General features: G+C 34.8%; 1 protein-coding gene across 1 annotated transcript in view; it reads left to right on the forward strand.

The window, feature by feature from the left end:
- IMMP2L (inner mitochondrial membrane peptidase subunit 2) overlaps positions 1–13,576 on the forward strand; it is a 447,967-nt gene that overhangs the window by 163,988 nt on the left and 270,403 nt on the right. The gene's annotated exons all lie outside the window — the stretch shown is intronic.

Consider the following 13,576-nt stretch of genomic DNA (forward strand, 5'->3'; position numbering starts at 1 on the left):
GTTTATTCAGTAAGAGGTTTTTCTGAGTTGCAAGTGACAATTAAGAGCAGACATTGTTTAGAGGTCATTTACATTAGTTCTTTCCACATGACATTGCATCAGTCAATTAAACTAAAATTGCAAACCCTTTTTTTATTGTGGCAATTTGACCCTGCATTACAATATTGCAAAAGCAGGTCTTCCATATTGTATTTCTTCTTCTTTTTTTTTTTTTAAGGAGGTGTGTGTGCTTTATTTCAACACTGCATTAGGGGCTGCAGTTGTGCGAGCTGCAGGTTAATACCTCTGTGTCATTTTTAAAGTGTGTTAAAAGAGTTGTAGGTCAGTCACCCATTTCCATGCAGAAATAGCTTAAGTCAATGAGTGACGTTATCTTACATGCAGTGCTGGAAAAACATGCCTGTACTACTTCAAAGTTCTTCTTGGATCTGAAAATGGGCTGCTTTCATTTGTCATGTAATTGGTAGCAAAATATCTGTACTGCATGCATACCCTGCAATCTACGTACCCATTGATGTATATCTTTCTTGGGGCCTAGTTTTTCTTCTGGGGAAGCCCAGACAAGTAACTGGGAAACCTCAGCAGATTATTCAAATTAGATAAAAAATTCTTGAGGATATTTGCTGTTCACCGTGAGTAACCGATAACTAACTGTGCTTGAGAAGGTCTAGTCCCTCAAGGGGTTAGGACCAAGTATATTCCCCACTTCTGAAACTTGGACTTTATAAACATGGATGCTATGCTTTAGGTTTAGCTATTTTTATTTCATCCTCTAAATATTTCCATCTTTGTTCCTGTTTGGTTGCCCTCACTCATTCAGTGAAAACAGAGCACATGAACATGTTGGTTTTAATATTTTAATTACTACTGTGATCTCAGATGTGTTACCTAACTCAATAACAAAATATATCTGTACTAGAGATAAATCTACTTGGCTGAAGTGTCTTTTTGGAGAATTTATAGGAAGGGTAGCTTTCACTGACATAATGTGAGATCTCTAATAAGAATAGCCACATTGCTATTTAGTTTTTACGGCTTGATAGCCAGAACAAACAAATAGATATCCAACTGTTGTTATAAAGGTAGACTGTGTTCTATACTATTTTTATATTTTTATTATCATGGAGAAGAATCCTTTTTTCTCTTTGTAGAAAAAGCATAGAAAAATTCTATGCTTGGTAATCCAAGATAGCCTGAAGAATTTAAAAATGATAATAAAAGATGATTCAAAGGAGAGGTGATACAGTACATGCATTTTATTTTGCCAAGTTTATCTAGTGGAGGCTCTGAGCAACCTTATCAAACTGTGAAGTTGACAGTGATTTAGGCAGGATGATCTCCATAGGAGCCTACCATTGAACACTGTTCTGTGATTCATTGCCAGTAAATATAGAGAAAAGGAAAAAAAAATCTTTTTTTTTTTTAATTTCTACTTGCACAATATTTGTTTTAATGATGTAAGTAAAATATTTATAGTATGCTTAATTTAACATTATAAAAGCCTATAATAAAAGTGTGCAATTCAAGAAAACTTTGCAGGAAAGGAAGCTAGCACAAGTGAGACTTAATAGCTTCTAGGAAGGCTTTTTCTCATGTTTTCCCTTCATCAAAATGTGACAGCTGTAATCTGAGGTCACGTTTTGTTTCTGTAATTGGTTAGGCATTTTATTAATAGCATACGTTATGGAAGCAAGTAGATTGTTTTCTCACAAGAATTTCATGCATGATTTATTTCCTTCATCAGATGCTTCTTCTCATTTAGTTGTTCCATAGTGTAAAATAGATGTGTACATCATTTGCAGTTCTAAAATTTGTTGCTTGAATCACGACATTGGTATATGACATAGTGCAGCTTATTTTGTAGTATAAATTGCTCTGACAGAATAGAACAATAGTGAGGGGTTCAGCTTATGAGCAGGGTAGTAATTTGATGTTACTGCTGCAGAGTAGTTTCTTATAGTTACTTGATTCTTAGTCTAAATCTCTTCTTCTATATTAAAAATTCCTTCTGTATTAGAAAAATCAGTTATTTGAATAACTATTTTTGTAAACTAGAGCAGAAAAGCAAAGATTTTGCCTTTTGGTAGATGCAGGTAACAGGCCAACATGAATTATAAGAATATGTACATTTAAAATAATAAAATGTTATGTAATTTTGAATATTGTGAGATTATTACAAATAATGAAAATGGAATAATGAAGATTTTAATCTTCCAGAAGTGACAGATCTAAATTATGACTTTTTTTAAAAATACTTTTTAAGAAAAATAGCAGACCATTTCCCACTGTAAAACTTTCTCAGAATGAAGTGACACTTCCAGTATTCTCCAGTAAATTTTACAGACTCCATTAAAATTGCCTTATTGATGTTGCTTTTGTATAGATGGTACTGAGATACTGGAGGAGTAATATACTGAAGGTGGTCAGATTAATGAAAGTGGTGTCCTTTTCAGCATGACAGCATACTAAAGTAAAATCTTGTTTGGGCTGTTTAGAAATGCTGCTGTTGAAGAGGGGACAGATTTAACGTGTAACATCAAACCCTTTGAATGATGTAATACCATGGAAGACTGAGGATCTTCAGAAAAAGAAGGTGAAGAGGATGGATGTCTAGTGGAAAACAAAATTCATCAGGAAGAGATGAAGAGAAGTAGCAAGCAAGTTTACCCTAAGAATTCCTAAGTGAATTCATTAAACTTACTGTGACCATATAGTCGTGTGGAACATTGAGTATATGGAGAGATTTTCTAGAAAAGACAGGGTTTAAAAATTGCAGCTGTTTTGTTCGGTCAGTTGATGAATAAAAACGTTCTCAGGAGAAGTATAAAAAATAGTGATTACTACTAGGAAAGCAATTGAATTGTGCTTATTACTGTTTCTGGAAAAACACGAGTAAAGATACCTTTATGAAATTCTAAAGCCACAAAATTATAAACACATTTGAGTTTAATTTTTTCCTGCTTTTCACTGTATGGATACTTAATTTGTGGAATTTGTAGGACATCGCCTATGCTGAGGAGAATTACTCAGATATAAAATAACATCTCTTTGCTTGTTCCTTCATTTTGAGGACAGTTGGACTTCCAGGTCTTTTCCAACCTTAACATGTCTCTGATTCTGTGAAATCATTTTAAGTGTAGATATCCTGGCAACCTACAGTAGAGAGACTTTAGAGGACACATTTGTGCAATTCCCTGGTCAAAATGAAGCTGCAATCTGATGGGACTAGAGGGAATAGCCTCAAGTTGCACTGGGGAAGTTTCAGATTGGACTTTAGGAAAAATTTCTTCTCCGAAGGAATGGTCAAGTTCTAGAACAGGCTGCCCAGGCAGGTGGTGGTTGAGTCACTGTCCCTGAAAGCGTTCAAGAAACATTTAGACGTTGTACTGAGGGACATGGTTTAGTGGGGAAGTATTGGTGGTAGATCTTTAGAAAATGTTTGAATGATTTTTTTTTTTTTTTAAAGAGTGATTTAAAAGGTAGTCTCTTTGAGCAGGAAATCTTTACACATTAATTTACGTTGTAATTCAAAAGATAGTACTGGTTTTGTAATAAGAATAGTGTCTGTGTAGAGTTTTAATGATAAAAGTATTCATTTTCTGAATATAAATAAGACACGTGCTAAATGCACATAGTGATGACTGAGACCATTCAAAGAAATAAGCAAATATTCTCATTTTTCAGTGGCATCCTGGTAGTGATACTGCCTTTTTTGCAGTGCTGTTCTCCTAAACCTCTGTTGAGTTGTGCTGCAATTGCTAGTCTCTAGATCTGAACAACAAAGAAAAATGTAGAATTTAGGGAGATATATGAAATATTTCTGGACTTCAGCAGTCAAGGATAAGATCTCCTGCTGGTTTCAGTTTATTTTGATTCCAAGTCTGAAACAGTTTCATGAAATTTCTTCTTTTCCGGATTTCATTTTTCAATGTGACTGTTGTTTTAATTTGTCTGTGTTGTTTAGCTCATATATTGGTACCTAAACTCTATTCATACCTTTCTGTAGTTACTTTTTACCGAAGTAATTTCTGAAAGCTAATTACGTTTCTGTGGCATTCTTTTCAGGGCTGTTGAAAGTAAGACTTGTGCGGAGCATTCCATTTTAGATTAGTAATTAAAGCAGTTCATTTTACAATTATTGTTGTTAGCCACGTTACTAACCTTTTTAAACTCTCTAATCTGGAAAAAAAATATCACCCTCTTCTAGTGCAATTTCAGTTTATTAATTTCTAATGCTGGCATTTTTTATCTTGCTTGCTTTTCGTCCTTTGCTTTTACAAAATATTTTTTGTCATGGTATGACAGCAGCTTCATGGCAGCTCAACTGACTGTAAATGTAAGAATCATTTAGGATTCAATGTCAGTATTGATTCTAGCATTGCATGTGAAATAATATTAAATTATTTCCGAGGTTTTGAGGTGAGGACTGAAAAAGCAGTTCTAATGTCTTTTGAATACTGAATATTGTGGTGGTTGTTTTCTGCTCTGAAGGTGATAGGACAAATGTTCCGAAAACCACAGCGCTCTGGAACTGAGTTTATAGGCACTTACATTCTTAAGTATGTGCTGATTTTGTGCTTGAATCTAGTCATAAAATCAATCACTGCAAGGCTAGAAAATTCTGAACGTGTGAATTAACAAAGTAATGATTACCTAAATACGGATTTTTGTTGTTTTTGTTGCTTTTAAGGTGGGAATTAACCTTATAATTTCTGCCATTTGTAATACTTGCTGGTTATTGTAAGTAATAACAATATATGCTAGTGGACATATGCATTTATAATTTTTTATAATACATAATATGTATTCTAGAGATTGTGAATGACCCATTGTGCTAAGAAATTCATGGAAACTTTCTTTTAAAATAAAAGGCAGAAACCAAGGGTGTATAAGCTAATCAGAGGCTCATATAACTTGTTTGGGAAAATTGGTTGCTAGCATCTTGAGACAATTAGAAAATGAGGTTTCTAGTACACAAAATTTGAATGAGAAGTAGAAAATATGAATCATTTTCTCCTTCAGCTATATAACGTAGGTTGTGTTGTGCACAAGGGAAAAATATCCATGTACTCTACAGGGCAGTCATTCATGCTGAGTGGATATGAGCAGTCATTTGCAGCACAATTGATTTTGCAGTATCCTGGGCTGGGTTGGAGACTTGTGAATTCATTGCACTATATGCTATTAAAATTTATACTTCACAATAAAGTGGCTGTTTTAATAGGAAAATATTTTAAAAGTAAAGCTTGATTATTTTCACTGCAGATGAGGATGTTTTACTAGTATTTACAATTTACTAGCAATTGAAATCAATTGAAGTCTGAAATCTTAATAAAGGTGAAACAAGTAGAATAAAATATTGGTGAGTACTAAATATATTCCTGCACCGTGTTTGAAGAAATTGTTAGGAAGTATGAAAAACCTTTAAGAATTTTGATATTTCCTTCCTATGCAGAGGTCTTTTTTAATAGGTAATGTTTTGGAGTTAATAACAGTCTCAAACTTTAATAGCATTACAAATAAATAAATAAGGATCTGTGATGGGTTGTTTGCCATTGAAGTGAATGTAAAAATTGAAACAAGGGAAAGGTTTTAAGATAATGATATAGTTAACTGTAGCATTAGTATCTAGTTACATTAAATAAGGTACACTTGCTGCTCTGACTGGTGTGTATCAGGAGGAAGTTGAAGCTCCAAAGGGAGCGCAGATTTCCCTTTCGCTTATACATCTGATAGTTCAGTATGGAATTCCAACTGGATTCTAGGCAGCTTACCAAGCAGATAGAGGATTTTGAACAAATGTGAACTTTAATATTTAAAGTTCTTCCACTGTTATCATCAGCATGACAAAAGAAAGGAATCATTGCTTCTGCAGCATGATTGACTTGTTGATGGAAAGAGCAAGGATCAGTGCGGACGTTATGACTGAAGACTGTAACAGGTATAACAGGTATTTTAAATACAACTTGAGTCCTTGCATTTAGTGTTTTCCATTAATTGGGAGTTTGTGAGGGAAGCTAATAGAAAATACTGGGGACGGATGGTAGACTTTCCCAAACTGTGTTAAAGTTTGGCAATTAGTTGGGTAAAAATGCTAAGATCATGAGCACTGGAGAAAGAACAAGGCAACAAACTATCACTAAATCAGCTTTTTGTGTGATAAGGATACCAGACTCAAATTGATGTAATTAGCTATTGTTTGATAAGAAATAGCACAATAATAGCAGAAGGTAAAATGAAAGCAATTACTGTTTACTAAATGTTCTCTCACTAAAGGCAGTATGACTAATAAAGGTATCGTTCCCTTAATATGTTCCTGAGAACACAAGAAGATTTTGACCCTGGTTGGTGCTGTCAGTTTGAGCAATTAGCTGTAAGAATCTCAAAGGTAGAAACAAAGGTGGTTGTCTTTAGTAGCTTGCAGTTCTTTAGACTGCAGGGAAAAAGCAAGTGGTTTCAGAGGTATAGCATGATTGAAGCTGGGAAGAAAACTAGGCAAAATTTGTCAGCGTACATCAGAACCAATAATTCTACCCTGATCAATTCCTATATCCTGTGGTGATGACGTTGCAGTGAAAGCTTGTCTTGTGTTGGAAAGAGAAAGTAAATGTGAAAATAGCACAGAAATGTTTATAATGAAATATTTTGAAATCAGAAGCAATTTTTTTTCTTAAACTATGTAGAAAAGCACCTTTATATATATACACAGTGAGATTAATCTGGGCAATCCTCTGATTTTGTTTATGATAAATATCCCAAGGTTCAGTTTGTGGAGAGGCTGAACACACATTCCCTATGGCCAGATGCCCACACTGCGCAGTATACACATGTGGCCAGCCAGCAGACCAGCACAGATAGAAAGCAGTGTCGTTACCAGCAGCAGTGGAAGCATACTGAACACAAACAGCATGAATCGTCTGATCCTGTTCCCCCCTTCTCTAGCTGATAAGAGGTTTGCTAGTGCTCACATCCAAAGCTACACACAACATGGTTCTTGAATGGCTAGTTTCATTTAGTCTGCCCTAGAGCTGTGTCATAGGCCCCAGTATCCTACAGTTACTGGCCCCCAGCCCTGCAGTCCCCCTTGAGCAATTGGCACTGACACCTCCTGTCCCACAGAGGTTGCAGTTCAGCTTGATGTTCTCTACCAAATAGTGCATGCACACAGACTGGAAAGCTTACTTACACAAGGAATAGTTAGGACTAAAGTTTAATGAAACAGGACAGGCTGCAGTGATCAGGTAGAACACTTGGCCAGACAAACACACCGACCAGACAGAGGCTTATAATTGAGTGGACTCTTCCCTTTTATGTGTTTTATGTTCCTCCCTGTGTTTTCCTTACTAATTTCTGCCAAATCCACCTGAATTCTTTCCTCCTGTTTTTCATACTACTACTTAAAACTTGCCATACAATTATACAGTCCCCAGATTCTTTTTCCTCTATCTCCCAGATCTAATTTTTGCTTTGGGCAGTGATGTCCTTTAGTTTGCTAACTGTTTGGGGAAAGTTTCTTCTGGGGAAAGTTTCTTTACTTGGGTCACACTGGTGGGTTTCATACCAGAAACAATGGTTTAGTCATTCTTTAGTGGTGTCAGGAGTGCTCGTTTACTGTGCTCTGTTTTCACAGGTTAGTTTATTAGGGTTCCTCCACTAATTGCTATTCTTCTGATCCCAAGCAATGCAGGTGTCTGTGTTTAGTTTGCTTAGGCTGACTAAATCAGGTAATCTAACATAGGACCTGTTTTAGGATGTGGGAAACATTAGAATTTTGACATAAAAAAAATAAGAAATTTGACTCTTCAGTTTGAAAATGTTTGTGAATCCTCTGTATATATGAAAAAAATAAAAGCTCTATAATTGCATATGGCTGTAAAAATTCACACATCTTTTTAGCATGTTGTTAAGCGCCATTAGAACTCATTGGCACATCACGAGGAGGTTTCGAATGTTACAGACTTCCGTAAGTTAAAAAACTGATCAGCTGAATTAATGAGGGAAGAGCGCATGGAAAGCTCTTAAACATGAAGATGCATGAAGGTCCCCTGGATGAGGAAGTTCCTGTGGTCCAGGAATGGAAATAGGGTCTGGTATGCTGTACTGCCCTGATCCTTTGCTCTGTGTTAGGCATCTTCTGTTGAACTTTGTCTGAGACATAATATCAAGCTAAGCAAACTTGTAATTTAAAAAAATCTTTCATTGTACTCCTGTATATATACCTGATACTAACTGATGGCATTATAATCAGAATTTAATGCATGTGTAGCTTAGTGTTCCTCATTCCCGCTAGCCAGTCACAGTACATCATTCTTAAGCTCTGCTTATTATCACTTTTCTCCTTTGTGACTGAATGTCTTGATTTCTGCTGCATTTTCCATGCATATTTCCAATAATTTTCCACAGAGGATAGGTGAATTCTGTCTCTGTTTTGTTTGTTTCTTTATTTTTTATTCTTTCTTATTCCTTTTTACTTGCTTTTTAACCTTGCTAATGTTGCTGAAATAATGTTAATATGGAAGGTACAAAGTAAAACCATTCCCCAAATAAGTGAAACTCTGAAATACCTAGCAAAAAATTACCTTACAAAAGGAAAGATTTCCAGATCATCAAAGTTTCATACTTTTTTAGAAGGAAGAAGGTAATTTGAATTTTTTTTTCATGTTGATGGATTTATTTTAAATTTTTATATTCCAGAAAAAAAAAAAAAAAAAAAAAAAAAAAAAACAAACAAAACTTTTTATATCTACTTAGTTGCATCTGAGTTGAAAGAAAAAAAAAAACAAAACAGGAAACATTTATATATTTAGTTTCAGTTTGTTGCTCTACATCTATGTAAAATTGTGCCGTTTGGACATTTGAAAGGAACATCATAGTGACAATGATAGATATACATATATAAGAAATTTCTAAGAATTTTGAAAAAAGTAAAGTACCTTTAAAATAATGCAAGATCACGTATTGAAACAAGATGGAGATATTTTGCTGCATTGTGAACAGAGTTTTAAAATTCAGGGATTCAAAAGGCCTAACAGCCTACCCAAACTAGAGCTCCCTTGCAAGGCTGCAGTTATTCTGCAGCCTTTTGTATCATTTAAAAGGAATAAAAGGATATTTCTGATCAAAACTTTGGAACTTCAGCTAAAATATTTCTGCTTCTGTGAGTAGTTTGCATCTTGTATACTCTTTTTTTGGGAACGTAGTTCCTTGGCAGAATTACACAGGTTGGATGAAAGGTCATCTAGTTCAACCTCCTGCTCAGAACAGAGTCAACCATTAATCAGATCACATTGCTTACTGCTTTTCTCAGCTGGATGCTGAAAAACCTCCAAAGCCAGAAATTTTAGAACTTCTGTTGGCAACTTATTCCCAAGACTATTTTCCTTATAATTAATTACTTTTCCTTTATCTAGTTGAGACTTCCCTTTTCTCCTTCTTTCAGTTCATGATTGTTGTTGCTCATTCTCCTGTTTGGTGCCTCAGTAATATGCCTGACTCTGTCTTCTTAGATACAGGAAAGACGGTACTTCTTTCTTCCAATCCTTGTTTCTTATTTGCCAAACAAGTCCAGTCCCCCCTCAGCCTCTCCTTTCAGGGCAAGTGCTTCTGTCCCCAGCAGGTTGGTAGTATCCTGTTGATCTTGTTCCAGTTGACTAGTGACTTTACTGTATGGGAGGAGCAAAGAATTGAACATAGCATTTCAGACAGGTGCTAACGTGATGAATAAAGAGGAGAAACCATTTTCCTCAGCTACTAGCTACATTCATGTTAATACAATCCATTATACTGTCAGTATACTATGTCACTATCAAGGATCTTTAGCCAACTATCATTAAGACCCCCAGGTCTTTTTCCACAGAGCTACTCCACAGTGAGCCATTCTCAGCCTTATTCAGGGGTAGTCCCTGCTAGGTGAGAAACATGCATGTCTTCTTGCTTTCATGAGATCTTGTTGGCCTAATTTTCCAGCCTTTCTAGTTCCCCCTAAATGGCAGCCCTGTCCACCAACATACCGACTGCAGCATCCACTTCAGTGCTGTCACACTTGATAATAGTTTTACCTCCTCCTCCAAGTTATTGATAAAGATGCTAAGCAGGATAAATCCAGAATAGAGCCCTTAGGAAGACTGCTTATATCTGATCTCTGCAGACCATTAACTACTTCCCTTTGAGTGTTGTACATTATTGCTCAAACTACCATGGATAGTACTTGGTATTTTAGCATCTTTCTACATGAATGTGGGATCCTTCCAAGCTAATCAGGTGTGGAGGAAGTGAAACTAAGCTAATATTCCTTTCTGTCAGACTGATTATGCTCAAGTTCACTTGGACCCAATGTAATGAAAGCCTTGAAGTTCTGCATTACACTTTATGGACTTATTAATTCAGATCTCCCCAAAGAGCATCTGTGGGGCATCTTTATGTGTTCTGCTTTTACATACTGACACCCTAATTAGATTATTCACTCTGCCTCACTTTCAAGTTTTTACTTATTTTTCAGTTAGCGAGAACTTCCATTGTTGAAGGGAAATAATTTATTTTTAATTGATGTTTTTCATGCTGTATTCTGTCTGCCTCTTGCTTCAGTGAATATTTTCACATATAGATTAAGTATATTAGTGTAACTTATATAATATTAAATCATTACCTTCCATCCTTCCTCCTCTTAGTTTTAGGGGTTTTGTTTTCTGTGTTCTCTCCTTGACTCCTCCTCTCACTATTTCTTTTTCTTTAAGCTTTTAGTCTGTTTGACAGTGATTGGCTTTTTTTTTTTTTTAATTGGAGTACATTTTCTTTGAGTATAACTTAGAACAAATTTGAATACATTTCAGTATCTTTTGTTATTGCCTTTAAAAGGATTTTTGAGTTAATCCCTTAGAATTAATTATTTTTAAGGTATTTTGAGGCTTTGTGAAAGCAACAGTAAGAATTGCTGTGACTGGGGCAATGTTTAGGAAATCACAAATCTTAATTAATTATTAGTGGCATAATAATTGATACTGTTAAGTAGTTTCTGGACTTTGAGCTCTGTCCTTAATTAGAGGCAATAATGTCTCCTTCCCACTGAGGTTTCTTATTTTGCCTAATAACACAGGATTATCAACTTTCAGTTGTCACTTGGATGAAACCTCCCAAATGACCATATCTGTTACAGCTGCCTTCCTTACTTTAGCCAGACTTTCCAGACATGCTTTTTTTCATTGTTTGAGTGTTTATTTCTCTTCACTTGCTAATAAATACTTTTTTATTACTTGTTTTTCAATTAGTACTGTAACTTTTTTCTTGACATTTAGTTTATTATTGCTCATAAGATATAGGAATTATAATTTATCTCCTAAACATGATTGTCTCCTACAGATTTCAGAAGCTTTTTGCAGATTTTTTCTTTACAAACTGTTTTGAACAAATCAAATCATGTACTCGTCTTGTCCATCTTTCCCATTCTTGTTAATTCTTGTCTTACTTTGTTCCAGACATCTGGATATGTATATTTCATGGTGTCTTCAAGATCACTTGTTTTCTTTTGGTGTCCCTTTGTCTCTTAATCATTAGTCTTTCCCCTACTTTGTCAATACTGACACTTCCAAATTTGTCCAAAATTTGTTTTCAGATACTTGTTCGCCTCTTGCTATCATTAATTCCAGTGATACCAGGATGGCTGTTAGACCCATGTCTCCGTTCCTCTTCAGCAGTCTTTCCTATGCCTTTCCCCTGCCCTACTTTTCTCCATCATCATTAAAACTACATGTAGAAGCTCCTCCATTCATACATTGTTCCCATATTTAATTGTTGCTGTTGCCAACTTGATCCTTTAGCAGTTTCTTCTGTTTGCCCTCATTCTTCCATCTTCTTTCTGGTTTGTTCTAAAATACTTCTATCATCCTCTGCTACCATTTATTTTTTAACCATTGACTTACCTATCATTGAGTAGCTACAGCTTCTGATCTTTAATCACCTTTATGGTGATGGCATCTGTTTGAATTTTTACCAGTGTATGATGAGATTTGTAGTCTACATTTATTTGTTTTAATTTTTTTTTTTCTTTCTTAGACTTTCTCTTATTTTCTGAATATTTATGGGATGGTTTCCACACTCTTAATTATTCAAAGATGACAGAAAAGTCATTATATATAAAACATTTGAATGTAGGGGTTTTATCAAGGAGAATTTATATTCTTATATACATCCAGTGCAGTAGAATATTAGTTTTGGAAAAGGAGTAATAGAGTTTAGAGCCAGAATGGTAAAAAAAAAAAAAAAAAAAAAAAAGGGGGAAATGCTGCTGGTGGGAGAATGATGTTGTGTGACATACAAAGACGGGGAGCTTTCACATTTAAGATAATTGAAACAAAAATACATTTTCAGATGAAGGAGACAAAAGGAGGAGGAATAAAAGCTAAAGCCTAAGAAATTTTGTAGGAAGATAATTGTTAGTGATGAATAGCAGTGGCAGGCTCTTGCAAACTTTCAAGTGAGGAGGAATTTGAATCTCAGGGAATCCTGCATTTTTGTGGTATCTTGCAAGAAATTCATTAGAGTATAGCTTAGAATATATTGTGCAGCTTATGAATTTTGTTTGTTTGTTTGCATTTGTTGAATACAAGGAACATTCTTTTGCTGCTACTTACAATTATAGACTGCCCAATATTTTCTTGGTGGATATTTAATTATTTAATTCTGAAACAGATGTTCTCCACAAAGGATTCTATTTAAAGTATTTTAAATAAATAATATCCTTCTTTCCCCATTTTGTAGTAATTAAAAATCTATGTAATGTTTTCAATTAAATGAATGATGCACATTGCTTTTATTTTGTCTTCAGTAGAGCTTTGTTTTAGCATAATGTGTTTATTTGTATATGCTCAGAAACTGTTATGATTTTGAAGGTGCGGATGAATAATAACATTATTTTCTTTCTGCTTTATCTTTCCAATAAAGCAGACAGCATACAAACTAGAAATAGCTTAAAATTATTCTGGCACAAGCGGAGATCCAACATTTTAATCAACTTTTTGAAGACCAAGAAAGAGATTGAGGTTTAGTTAACATAATGTTAATGGAGAAGAAAAGTGAACTGTTGAAGAATGTTGGGGAAACAGGGCTGCAAAAAATGTAGGTGTTGCTGGAGATATGTTACAATTTGACTGAACTCTCCCCTGTTTTTTTGTCAGGCTCTGGATGGTGTTTGTCATAAGGATTGTGGATCATATATCTAGTTTATTGAAAGGAGCAATTTTCCTTGAGCTACACTTGAAATTTGCACTCAAATCCACAGAAGAATTAAGCCTTAGTATTTTTATTTTTTCACATAATTCTGCAAGAATCATAACAAATAACATAGAGAAAGACACTTTTTGTAGGAAACTGAGAACATATGAAGCATTCATGAAATAATAATTAAAAAAGAAGACTGCATGCCCAGACTAATGTGATTTTTTTTATAGGAGCCAACAGTCAGCTAATGCTAAATGAATGGAAAAAATGTGAAAGGTGTGAGAAAGAGATTGATGTTCCTGGAAGGACTGAAAAGAAAGTAATTTTGAATTGGATCTCTAACACAGTGATTTGGACATGATCA

Source organism: Lagopus leucura, unplaced genomic scaffold, assembly GCF_019238085.1.
Source record: "Lagopus leucura isolate 7727_CA_CO unplaced genomic scaffold, USGS_WTPT01 Super-Scaffold_100008, whole genome shotgun sequence".
NCBI classification, from domain to species: Eukaryota; Metazoa; Chordata; class Aves; order Galliformes; family Phasianidae; genus Lagopus; species Lagopus leucura.